At 43.2% G+C, this 13674-nt stretch overlaps 1 protein-coding gene across 2 annotated transcripts in view; it reads right to left on the reverse strand.

The window, feature by feature from the left end:
• dab1a (DAB adaptor protein 1a) overlaps positions 1-13674 on the reverse strand; it is a 239200-nt gene that overhangs the window by 83022 nt on the left and 142504 nt on the right. For both annotated transcript variants that reach the window (XM_034583814.1, XM_034583813.1), the window contains one exon: positions 2290-2346. The gene's annotated coding sequence lies outside the window, so the exon portion shown is untranslated. The remainder of the gene's footprint in view (positions 1-2289; positions 2347-13674) is intronic.

Raw genomic sequence — 13674 nt, forward strand, 5'->3', positions numbered from 1 at the left:
TAATTACAAGTTTGCAGCTACATTTAGCATCAGTGAACCACATCAATGGCATTCACGGGCGTCTACCTTGCCTTATATTACTTGAACCACAGCATTCTTTGACATTTGGATCGTTAATGCAAAACTTTATCGCCACCTACTGGCCTTGCATGCTTATTTGAGCATTTGTCATTTTGTGTTCTTTTGTAAGACAAAGGTTGTGTGGACAGGATTTTTGTTTAAAACTGAGGAGAAAATATCTGTAAAAAAAATATCCACAGTAGTGTAACAGACAATGTATGAGTCATTGATTCATCCTCATTTCATGGATGTGAAAAAGATATGATTATGACACGTAAAACCAACTACATTATACTCCTCCTGGATAACTCCTGCTCGATTGGACTGAGGAGTTAGAATAGTGACCCTGCTCGACCTCCGTTTAACTCTGCATCACTCAAGTAGAGGTTAGGAAAGGTTTGTGCGAATTTATGTTTACGTACGTATATGTGTGTGTGTGTATGCGTGTGTGTGTGTGTGTGTTGGGCGGGAAAAGAGGGGGATGCTGCTAGTACTGGGAGGCGGAGAAAGAGCAAAAGAGGGCAAAGGAGGTGGAACCAGTCAAACTGACACAGTTTCAGTGTTTTCTCAACATTGTAAATTATGCAGCATGGGCTGTTTCTGCTGGATGTTTTCTTCATTCATTTTTAACTGGTTCAGTTACACAGTAGTACTCCAGCTCCATTTCTTCTCTGTCTGTGCGTGCCGGTCTGTATGTGTAGATATGCGCAGGTATACAAGTGCAGGCATGTTTTTAATGTAAAAAACCTCAACTTGTAGTTGAGGCCACAAAAACCATGCAGAATGAATTGCTCACTGCTAATTGTTTTCTGATTGCTGGAGTTAATTACAGCTTTAAAAAAATCCGATGCCAAACAGATTTCTCATGTGGCGTCAGGTCTGACCTGCACACTCGCTCTCTCCTGCTACTTCTGTGGTAATGAATTAGGGAAAAAAGTCAAGTGAGTTTTTAAATTCTTATTAAACTTGAGTTGTCACGTTTAAAAATATTTAACGTTATTGCTTTGATCAGAGCTACCAACGGAATATCCCATAGCCTCATTAAATCAGCCCAATTACTGTCACAGTGTTGCTACAGTGTGCGTCTCTCGTTGACTCTGCCAAGACGCTCTTGAGTCTCCTGTTTTATCACATTTCCATGTTTGCAAACACAGAATGAGCAAGATCTCGGTCACAGCAAATGTACTTTTCCTATGACGCCGTGCAGCTGTCAGCAAGGACGCAGCGGGAACTCCAGTCGTCAATGTGCTTTCTGAGGCTTGACAACTCAGCTCACTGCATTACTTTAGTTCATATGGTCAGACACACTGTTGATGAAACACTCTAACCTCCACCTCAGCCTTAACTCGTGGTGTGTGTGTGTGTGGGTGTGTGTGTGTGTGTGTTTGGGGGAAGTGTGTTTCCGTGTCGCCTGTGTCTACGTGGCTGGTGAGTGAGGGCTGCCTTGGGCTCATTGCTCATCTCAGTGGGTATAAATAGAAAAATAGAGAGCCAGGAATATAAAAGCATCACAGTCAGGTGTCTGAGGGCTGGAGAGGCTGCTCCCAGCTAAAAAACATCAGATCTGATAGCAGGTGGATGAGCTGCATGATTCAAAGCTAAGCAAATGTACTATCACATGCTGTTGAACTCTAAATGAAACAACACCAAATGAAAACTTGGAAGATGTCATTTAGTCTCACAACGCAGAATTGATTTCTAAAAGCAAGGGCTGATGCAAAGTCAGCTGGTTTTAACAAATTGTTTCTCCATGCTTCTGTTTTTGACTGCTGTTTGCAGCGCTCTTCTCTAGCCGCTGTGTGTTATTGCCTCAGTGCCCCCTGGTTTGTTTTGACATTGTTTCTCTGTTGTTTCACTGTGGTTTTTGTGTGATTTATGTGATTTGTGGAGAACACTCTTCAATGTGAGTTTCTGTTCTATTTTCTCTCCATTTGTGTTCAGGACTGATGCAGATTTGACTTTTGTTTTCACTCTGCAACCATTTGCACTGTGAACTGATTTATCCTCTGTCCAAATTGTACACGTCGAGGATAACACTATCAATTACATCATGGAAATCATAGAGGGCAACATATTTTGCACAATTTGCAACTTTAATAATATGGCAGAGGGTAATATTTAACCATATAGTGATTTCAATCACAGCCATATTTAGGTCAATAGCATTTGAACAAAAGATAACACAACTAACAAAACAAATAGCAGAGAAACATATGATTTTAAACATACCTGAACGCCACCACACCTGGTTTCCATATCACTTCTCCTCAAAGAAGGAAAATGCACCTGGAGGAGAGAAGAGGCAGCATATTAGAGTATTAACACCTAAAATGACACGTGGTAGATACAGATTTCTATTTGGGTCTGCACCAAATTGCACACACTCATTAATATCATTCCCATAAACAAGCCTGATCGTTTTCATCAAAATCCATGAATTTTTAATGAGTTCTTCCTTTGGTCATGTCCCACCCCTCCCAAGAATTTCATGGAAACTGGTTGAGTAGTTTTTGTGTAATCCTGCTAAATATAAAATAAACAAATGCAGATGAGAACTCTTGAGGTCTGGTCATCCTTTAGAGAACCGAATGCTCACCAACCTTACCTCTCAGTGTGTGTATGTGCACTTCTAGCTTACAATAAGGTTTAGGTTATGGGTAGTGTAAAGGTTAAGGTTAGGGTAAGGGTAAGGAACTAGGGATGCATATTGTCAATGAGTGTCCTCACAAAGATAGTGTGTCCAAGTCCAAGTGTGTGTGTGGGGTGGGGGCTCTAGCCACCAGTGGAGAGATGAGATCATTACCTGTGACTTCGAGGCTAATGTCTCACACACACACGCTCATGCGCACGCACACCCACACACAGGCTGATCAAGAGGCTAATGTGACAAAACTACGGTGACCGCAGGGCTTGTCTCCATTTGAGTAAGGCGGCCTGTTTTACAACCTGCTTCCAACACTGGCAGACGAGAGAAATGAGGACAGAGAGAAGAGGGAGGGATTGACAGAAGGATGAATACAGGGGCATCTAATTGGAGACATGGTGGGAACGAATAGCCATCGCCCTCTTTCTGCTGAAGGAAAGGGGGGGGGGGAGCCGCACTGTATGGAGAATAAGGTACAGCCGCAGACATAATGTATGGCTCAGAATAAGCTCGTTAGCAGTGGTGGGACTGTGAATGACAGATGAGGAGAGGGGGATGATGGGAGAGGGTGGATATGGGTCAGAAGGTGGGGATGGCTGGCCCGGACTCTAATTAACTTCTCCATCTGCCCTTTGGCTCCTACGTCATATTATGCACCTTCACAATACTACTACTGCAACAACTGTAGGGGTAGTGCAGCTGGAGCACACGGAGCCATGCTCAGTCACATACTTCCTCCAAGTGAGAAAATAGAAGATTCACAGTTCACATAATCCCATGGAAATTCATGTGCATTTTTTAAGTGCCTGAAGATCCAATGATCACTAAGCACATGTCACGTGAGGGAGAAAGTAAAAACAAAGTTGTGATATTGACATTTACGGTGTGTTGATCCACCATTTGCTGCCCTCAGACATACGCTGAACTCCGGACTTTCCCCTGAAGTTATACAGAGGGGCTGTATGTGACAATGCAAATGTCCAAGTCAAAAGCTCCAGACATTCTCAAGTTTTTCCCGACAGCCCCCTCGTAAAATATCTGGACAATGACTGAGTGAGAACGTGTGAGTATACAGCAGGAAAATCCACAGAGCGCAAATGGGTGTGTTGATGACGCTTCTAATGACGGACACAAAAGTGGAAAAAACTGGCAGAATACAAATATCTCAGGATGGAGAGAGATGCTATACATTTTTTGTCGCGTGTTAGAAGCATCATCAACACCAGCACTCGCTTGCGGTGAATCCAGTCCTTTATACTAGGAGACCAGGCGGTGAAAGTTTGCAGAAACGGCAAAGGCTCTCACTCGGACATTTGCGTTCACACACGCACCTTCTTCATAGAAAACACGGAGGATCTGTGGAGTTCAGTGCATGTCTGAAAGCAGCTTAAATCTGCATAGACTTCTGTGTATTTACAGAAGTGTAATTACGATATAAGCTTTCAAAGGGAGATGGTAGAATGTGTGTGTTGGGGTGGGGGGGGGTGGGTGGGGGGGGGGGGTTAGTGTAATGTATCATGGTGTCTCTGTGAATCTGGTAAGTTATTGTTATACACACCATAAATACCCCACAGCCTTCCTGCAGACTTAATAAAGGCTCCAATTATGAATGATAATAACTTTTCTATGATTGTATTAAGTGATATGAAATCTGTAGAGTTTAACGTGTAAGATGTATTCCAAACACTACGGAGTGTCTGGGCCTGAATGAAAACAGTGAATTCTCATTTCGTACGGCATGAAAATAAAGCTGGAGGTGCTCCTCGGTGTTTATTCTTGTGCTGCTCAGATGCACAACAATACACTGTGTCAGCACACATTTCACCCCCCACACTGAACTACATATGCTAATGCAGAGGCTGCCTCCCTCCCTCCCTCCTAATCCTCCCCGACTCCACTCATCTCCTGTTTTCTCCCCGTCTCTTTCAAATCTAATTTTCTTTTCTTCTATTTCTATTACTTAAGCATCACATCAGCATTACTGGTAAGCACAAACAGTATTAACAATGCAATTTACAAAACATGTGATTTTACCCTCTCTCCTTCACACTGCCTTCCTCTCTTACCCTCGCTCTAACCTCCCAAACACGCACCCCCACTACGTGTCCCCTTTTATAGTCATGTTGCAATCTGGTGAAAAAGTGGAGTAATATTAAATATTAATGGCACATTCATTCTAGGCAAGCAGAATATGAAATGAATTAATCAAGGCGTACGAGGATGTCTAGATTCTTGTACTTTAGCCTCATCTGCCGTCATGTGCTGTGATGATGCTGTGCAGGAAATTAACAGTGACCATTGACATATAGGCCAGCATGTGTTTAATGTGATTAAGTGTAATGGTCGGACCATTTGAAGCCTCTTCAATTACCATATAACACCACTCATTCATCCTACAAACATTTCTACGACAGAAAAACATTTACTTAAAGGAGCACTCTGCCATTTTTTAAAAATGTCACAGTCAATTTAGTAGCCATGACTGGTTCAGCTGAGCAGGTGAAAACCATTGTATAAAGAGACTGAGCTTTCTAACGGCTGAGAGAATGACCACGCTGATGTGATAGCTGCTGTAGAGTTGTATTATTAAAATATAGGGTCCTTGTCAGGCAATTTATTACTTAAGCCGTTTTAAGACATGAACTCCGGAGAATATCAGCACAATGGGGTCCGGACTGGGACTGTCTCCATACTTTGCTTTTCACACATGAACAACACAGCAGGAGATTGTACGAGTCCGACGAGTTCAAAACAACAGAACAATCTCCGGAACATTCAGGTGAGGGGTGGGGCAGCATGCAGGAGGCAGGATTTAAACAATCAAGTCCCCGGGGGTTGATCACATGTCTATGTGCAAAACACATCGACACAGGGCTTCGTCTGCGTCTTCGTCTACACGTATGACTCCTCTTTTTCAACCTGAGGTATTGGTATATTTTATAATTTTTTTCAGTTCCATGTTGTGTGTTGCATGTTGCATGTTAAAAACATTGCTGCTGTCTTCTCACATTGGATTCGGACATTCTCCAAGAATCTTCTCAGTCGACAGATCTATGTTGTAATAAACTCATATATTTAAATATCTCATCAAGTTCACCCTTTTATTCATTACTGTGAAATCCAGCAATCATTCATCAGACATCTGTGAAGATTTGTCTTTATCAGTCCTGATTTCAGAAAAGCTTGTAATAAGTAAGGACGGTTTTGACCATTCTTTTAAAAACTTTGATAAAGTTGTCACAATTATTTTCATTTATGAAACAAAAGTTTTTCCAATCTCCTCCCAAAAAGTATATTGTGAAGCTAAAGAAGAGGACAGGAGCGGGCAGAGGGGGAGTATCTTCTGAAGCCACACTTTAGGACGAACACTAGTTTGCTTAAAGAATCCTCTGAAGAAACTCTCCTACCCATCTCTCTCTCTTTCTCTCTCTCTGCTGCCACTATCTCTCCATCTCACATGCTTGATGGCCCCCCCTGCATGCTCCTAATAACCCATGATGAGTCCTCCACACTTGAGCACCCTCCCATCAGACACCCGCTGAGACCTGCACACACACACACACACACACACACACACACACACACACACACACACACACACACACACACACACACACACACACACACACACACACACACACAACCACCCCTCTGTGTCACACATACAGGAAAGTGGATGATGACAGCCATCAGCAGAGCAATTAATGGACCCTTCCCCTGATTACAATACAACAGAGAGAAGAAGCAGAAAAACAACATAAGCTAATAGGGCTGGATCATAATGGTATAATTAGCCTAGCATGCAGCTCCCACTTGGACCCGAAACCCAAAAGCGCAGCCAGCAGTGACGCAAAGACGCACTGAAGGATGGAGCGCAGGGAGTGATGAAGTGGAGGGAGGAGTGGAATGGAGAGGGACTACAGGAAAACAGACAATTCAAAGATTAGATAAGGAGGATAAAAACAGTAAAGGGATGAATACGCAGGAGCTTAGGTAGCCCAAATCTGGCTGTGTGCACCAAATCTGTGTGCTGACAGAGGGAGGGATCAGGAATGGAGGGAGAGAGATCAGTCGAGTGAGAGAGTGATGGGGTAAGACAGAACGGAGAGGGAGGCATAAAGGAGAGGTGGACGAAGGGGGGGGGGGGGGGGTAGAGTGGTGCAGACACAGGACCATGCCCCTAGCATACTGATGCTGCTGTAAGACATGCAGTCAGCGCGGCCTCAGCTAAGCAACCAAGCATGTGCTGCAGGGTGCCGGGCTGCATCAGAATAGTGTGTTCACACTTTCATGTTTGCATGTATTGTCCCCTATGATGTGTGAAAATAATACAATATGGGAAAGACGGGATTAGAGGAAAAACAGGCAATTTATGGGAAAGCATGTGTGTTTGCATATGAGTTTGTATGTTTGTGTGCCCCACGTGTGCTGCAGTGGGCAGTGGGTTGTTCATTATGCCGTGTGTGTCTCCTCCTGCAGAGCCTCTGTTATCACAACACAGTGCCCCACTCTGTAACCATACCTTAGTCCCACGGGAGCTGCTTTAAGATATTCAGCTCCTCAAGGACAACATACACACGAGGGCCCAGAAACATAGACCACAGTAACCAATCCCAACCAGCTCACCTCATGAACTCCTGCTCAACTACATGGGAGAACATAGAGAAGCAAGTATAAAGAAGTCTTTGTTAGTTTTTTCCCTTTGTATGTACTTTGCTTTTCATGGACAAAAGGTAGGAAGAATAAAAAAGAAAGAAAGAGAATGCGTAGAGAATTCACTTTGAATATATACATTATGTCCTGCCCCCTGCATATATACCCAGGCACCACCCCCCCACCTAAATGTCCCAGAGATTTTCCTGTTGTCGTGAACATGTCTGACATGGAGAATCTTCTGCTGCGTTCTTCATGTGTGAAAGGCAAAGTCTGGATAATGTCTGGAGTTCAGAAAACGGGTCACGTCAGCCTGTGTTAAACTGCTGACCTGTCTGGGGTGTAACCATTCCATAAACCCACCCAATCTCAGCTGGGATTGGCTCCAACACCCTCTGGAAACCCTGAAAGAATACAGCTAATAGATGGGTGGATTTTAGGGGAGGGGGTAGCAACAGTTAAAAGACAAAAAGGAGAAAGGAAGTGATATTTGATATAAATATATATGTCTCAATTTGAATTACATTTGAAATGATAAGAGAAAAAAGAGGAATCCAATCACGTGTTATTATAACTGCTCACTACTGTAAAGTATAGCCAGAAGGCCGTTTGCATAATCTCTCTTTCTCTCTCGCTGCTCTATTCGACTCTGTCCAGGAGACAACAGGAGGTCTATTGTCTTCCTTTGAGTCTCCCTCAATGCCTCATCTTCACCCGTCTTTCAGAAAGAGATCCAGAAATGGATTTCATTCATTAGCAGAGATGAGAACAGCTTGACGGGGGTGCAAACGTGTCTCATGCTGCACTTCTAAAAGTGAGCCACATGGTGAAAATAGGAGGACAATAAAAAAAGAAGCGAAAGACCCTCAGCGATGTTTTCTTCCATCTTTAATGAAAGAGAATGAGGGGAACTGTCGCTTTCTGTCTCCCACTGCTCCACCACAACCTGATTACTGTCTGATGATGATGGCACTACTTCCTGACACCTAATTGAAATAATTGTGTGTAATCACTTTAAAAGACTGGCAGGAGACATGCAAGCGATGAGAAGTAGTTAAGAAAGGCAACAGCATTTTAATTGAATCTTCCCAGATGCATCTGATTCCATCAAACAAGTGTAAAACCACCAGGAGACAGGCAGAGACACAGCGGTGGCACAGTTCAATTGAGAGATGAATGGTGGGGTAATGGGTTTAGAGGCTGTGAAAGGCAGCGGGGTTTAGGTGGATATGCTTCAGCCATTCTCTCATACACGCACACTTTATCCCACATAATCTGGAAGAAATCTTCTGTGTACCGCGGTGTATCCACTTTCAAAGAAACTGATCTTTAATACAGTATTTCACATAAACAACCCAAGCGAGGATTTTCTACCATTATTGCTGATGCTCTGAAAACCACCTTCTCTTGCTCTGCAGCGCCAAAGCTCACTGCTTGCGATTACAAAGCAAATACATCCTGTGGGTTTTGTCGGGAACAGATATTATAAGTAAAATGCTCCGTCTGGATCTCCGTGCACAGTCATCGCTGCTTCATGGGCCCGTGCACCACAGGGCCACTCTGTGGGTTTCTAAAGGCCCATATCACACAGAGAGCCAAGGCCAGGGAGAGCCTGTCCACAGCCATTTCCGCACTCTTTAATCTCAGCGGCCGACTGGAGAGAGCAGCGCTGCACATTCCATTAATGTAAAGTGGGGCTTGAAGGTCTGTAATTTATTGGCTCTGCACACTCGCCTCCCCTCATCTCACTCATACTGGCTCCCGGCCACCAAATACTCCCCCTGATACCCGCCGACATGCAGCGCACCCTGCACTCAGCGTTTTACGCCATTTCGCTTTCTGTCTCCTTTTACCTCTCTCTCGCTCTCTCTTTCTATTCTCCTCTGTTGCATTACATCTCTTTGCTTCATCCAGACTACTCCTCTCTCCTCATCCCATTTTGCAGCGATCTCTCTCAATACTTCTCTTGCTTTACGCACCATGCATACTGTTATAACAAAGATTCCTCTGCAGAACCTTCCTGCAGTCAGAATTATGAACATTTCCTTTTCAGCTGCTTCTGCTGTGAAAGGAGCCGAGGATGAAGTGAGGAGTCCGGCTCCTTTAACGCCTGCAAAACTGATCTAATGGATAGTTTAATTACTAACAAAATGACACCCTCACAGCCAGGGAGATAACTGCAGGAGGACAGAAGAAGCTCCTGCTGAGAGAGATGAAGTTCAAGAGAAAGACGTGTGTGTGTGCACGCGCGCTGTGTGTGTGTGTGTGTGTGTGTGTGTGTGTGTGTGTGTGTGTGTGTGTGTGTGTGTGTGTGCGTGCGTGTTTGAGTGTGTGAGACAGAAATCTTGCTCTCTATCGATTCTCCACTGATTCTGCCACTCTTCTCCCTCCTCCTCTCTCCTCGGGCTGTACTAATTGTCATGATCTGTGCTGCCGTAGCAAACATGACCCCCTGACAATTAAGTCACCAAGATGTCAGACAAATGCGGGGCTCTGACAACAGAAGCCGCCAAGTCAGAGTGGGGGAACAAGCAGGTGGGAGAAGAGATAGTTTCATCCTATCTCAGTTTTTTCTCCCAAAGTGATGGAGAAGATAGCGTTTCTTGTTTGCTCAGTTATTTGATCACTTATACCTCTTTTACACCAAAATAAGCAGGTATACACAGTTGTACACATTTTTTCTTAATCACAGGTAAACTCGCTAAAACAGGCAGTTAACATCTCTCCTATTGTCAATAAAGGAGTTTGCCTTTCTCGCGTCATATTCAACATCTCGATCGAGCCAGACACTGAGCGGCTCTCTAACTCTGCTGTCTTGCCAGTGTTGCATCTTGCACAATACTGTTGCACATCGTTCCCAAGATTCCCACAAACATTTATCAGAATTTTACGCGGTAACGGCCAGAGGTTCAACGCGTGTAATAATGTTGCACAGAAAAATTGTTGCAGACTGTCAAAATAAAGAAGAAGAAATTAGCCCATTCACTCGGGTGTTATGTTTCCATCAGAGCAGATTGTGGCCGGATAAAAAGATAAAAACTCACGTCTACAGCAGAGTCATTTGACCTATTGCAGCCAGATGTTAGTGGGTGTTAGTGGGTTTTTGACCACTGAAAAAAGGGGCTTAATTTAACAGTAGTGAGGAAAACTTTTAAGCTTTTTATTTGTCTCACCAAACTCAAAGTGACAGCTCCTCTCCAAACTCCAGGTAGACTCGGAATATTTCCTTAAAAATATCCTTATATTGCACACTGAAAAGAACAGAGGTACGCGAGGCATCCCCACAACAGGAAGGCAATGCTCCCAGACCTGGAGCATCCCAGGAACAGAGCTACAGTGGTGGAGTTTATTTTCTGGTAGACAAACACATCAGCCAAAAACCCCAGCAGAAGGAAACTGTTTCCCTCAACCCCTGACACCAGACAATAAAACTCCTCCCTTACAAAGGAACTGTATCACAGGGCTCAGACAAACTGCATCTACTGGAAGAGAAAACTAGAAACATTTATGACTGAGGAGATTAAAAAACAATTCACAAGCAGAATCGAATCTATTAGCTTCAGATTCCACATTAAACAGCTCAGAAGCCCAGAAAACATCTACATTACTCAGCCAGCTTCTTTTCCAGACGGCCACTACACCAGTTTCTCTGTGAATCACTGTATTTTCCACATGTCAGACCTGCTGTAACCCCAGGATCCTGCAGTTACACGATAACTATTGTAATTGTTTTCTAATTGAAAGTCCCTGTTTTATGTGTTGTGTGAGCGGAGAACGTCTCCTGTGTGTACTGAAGCGCTTTAGAATAAAGATTTAATTTGGGAAATGTACAGTCTAATTAAATGGCCAACTATATGCCGGGAGGAAATCAATACCTGGAAACTAACCCGGACACATTTATATCCCATTAATGCACGTTACTAACTTGACTTCTTCTTCTTCTCTCCTGTACGTTTGTGTTTTCTCATCTGTCTCCTCCTGTCGCTTACTGCAGGTGTTTCTGCCTCCACAGCCGCAGAGTGTGGATCTGTGACCGGGACCATTTATACTGCCCCCTGATACTGCTCAACACCCACTACTACAATTACTCATCTAATCATCATTAGGCCACTATTCTTTTTATTATAATGCACTTTGATGTGGAACCCGCATTGTGCTGTCCTCCTGCCACCCACCACGATTGTGTTCGGTTGTAGATTAATGAGAATTAAATGTGGATCAAATTAACTGTACTCACTTCTTGTTCCTGCTTGAACACATTTTATTCATGTATTCTCTATATTAAACTAATGGGGATCATTTTTTATTACAAATAATATAAGTAAAGAGGGTGATGTTAAAATTGGGCCCTTTTTGTCCATATACTACAACGATAATAATAATAAGTAACCGTGGTAATTCTATTAGTTACTATAATGCGTGTGAGACTGTAATGAAACCAAAAGTGGATATTTAAAAGTTTAATCACACATACACATGAAAAAGGAAAACAATCAAACAAATTCAATAACAACCCTAGCGAGTGTGTGCGTAATGTAGTGTGGGACTGAATTATAGAAGGAGAACAGTCAAACTGGGACTTGTTAAGCGTTCTGAAGATTTTTTTAAAGCCATAATAACAAGGTAGGTGGGAAAGGACCAAGCATTTCATAACTAATCAGCAGATCAGAGGCAGATATAATGGAATTAAATTAGAGTAAGAATGAAATAAACATCTAGATTTCCTCATTTCTCCATTGATTAATCACATGTGATGAGGCAACTCTGCTCCGACTCTTAACACCACAATTTGTCGAATCGTTAAGTGGGAGTTAAATGAAAACAAAATTGAATACAGAATTGGTGAGACTATCAAGTAAGCAAGCAATGCAATATTTATGAGTTGATTAAACTGTGTACGCAGACAGAGGGGCGCAATTGGCCAGTGGGCTGCCGCTTACTTATTCATGCTGGGGGCTAGACGTCTCTCTCCGTAAATTATTTACACATTCTCTTGGTGTGTCTGTGTGTGTATGTGTGTTTGAGTGCAGTGTGTGTGTGTGTGTGTGTGTGTGTGTGTGTGTGTGAATTATTAAGGTTATGTGTATACAGCCACTGTCGGGATCATCTTTAGAGGGGTCACTGGCCATGCTGTTGAAATAACATTACTATAACGCCACTTTGTGATCTCTGTGTGTGTGTAAGAGGGCTTGTCCATTTACTGAATTGATCCTTGGGGATGTTTTGTGGACTAAAGGCCAAAGTGATATTGAGATAAAGAAAACATGATGCTCAGACGGAAGAGGGGGGGACGGACACAAGAAGGGAAAAGAAAAGAAAAACCGAAAGTCATTCCAGTTCATTTTTCTGAAATCAATTTGAGTCACACTATTCCCTTTGCCTTATTTCTGCCGCAGAGGGAAATGAGTACATGTTGGAAATTTGCGTCCTTTCATTATTGGTATATTGTCAGGTCTGACTGTAGGGGTCCTGAGAGAGGTGGCGACGGGTTAACATGTGAAATAGCTATGCTAATCACTATGCCAACTGCATTTCTGAACGCATGTTAGCACACTGTGAGCCATTTCACAGCAAACAGCCATCGCCTAAGCTGTGAATAATGACCACTTCAGCTTCTGCAAGGATATAAGCAGCAGGCTGCTGACAGACAGGGTTTAGTGGGTGGTTTACAGAGAGGGGAGTGAAGAGTGATGAAGAGAGAGAGGGAAGAGGGGGTGGATGGAGGAAGAGGAGGATGAGGAAGGATGGATAGAAGGTATGACAGCTTTCTTCATAATTACTCACATCTCTCTCACTGCTCTCAATCCTTGAGAAACATCCATCTGACAGGGGAGACAGAGAGATAGGAGAAGCCCTTACTCAAAATACATGTCTTGTGGCTGCATTACATCATGGGTGATTGAGTCCACTGTCTGCTCAACGTTCTCCGTCTCTTCTACGACAGATTTCTCACTGTTACAAAATCACCGGTACAAAATGTGAGTCTATAGAGAAGGCTTCACTCTTTGATTCGGATGTGCACACATGCAGTAATGCTGACATGGAAGAGGGTTTCAGATTTTCCAAAGTTTCTCTCCGTTAGCTCCTTTAGCTTTCTTGTAACGATGCAGTTGGGTCCACAACAGCAACGTATCAATAAAATACAGCCTGCATGTTGATAACAATGTGAATGATGTGTTAGCAAAGTGAAAACCAAAAGCTCTGATAAGGGTTAATGCTCCAGTGTGGCAGGAATTTGGGTTCAACATTGATCAAATGTTTTTTTTAAATATAGCCGCACCTTCGGCTGTAAAATTTGTAAAAAAAGTACAAGAAAC

The sequence above is a fragment of the Hippoglossus hippoglossus genome, chromosome 4 (genome assembly GCF_009819705.1).
Source record: "Hippoglossus hippoglossus isolate fHipHip1 chromosome 4, fHipHip1.pri, whole genome shotgun sequence".
NCBI classification, from domain to species: domain Eukaryota; kingdom Metazoa; phylum Chordata; class Actinopteri; order Pleuronectiformes; family Pleuronectidae; genus Hippoglossus; species Hippoglossus hippoglossus.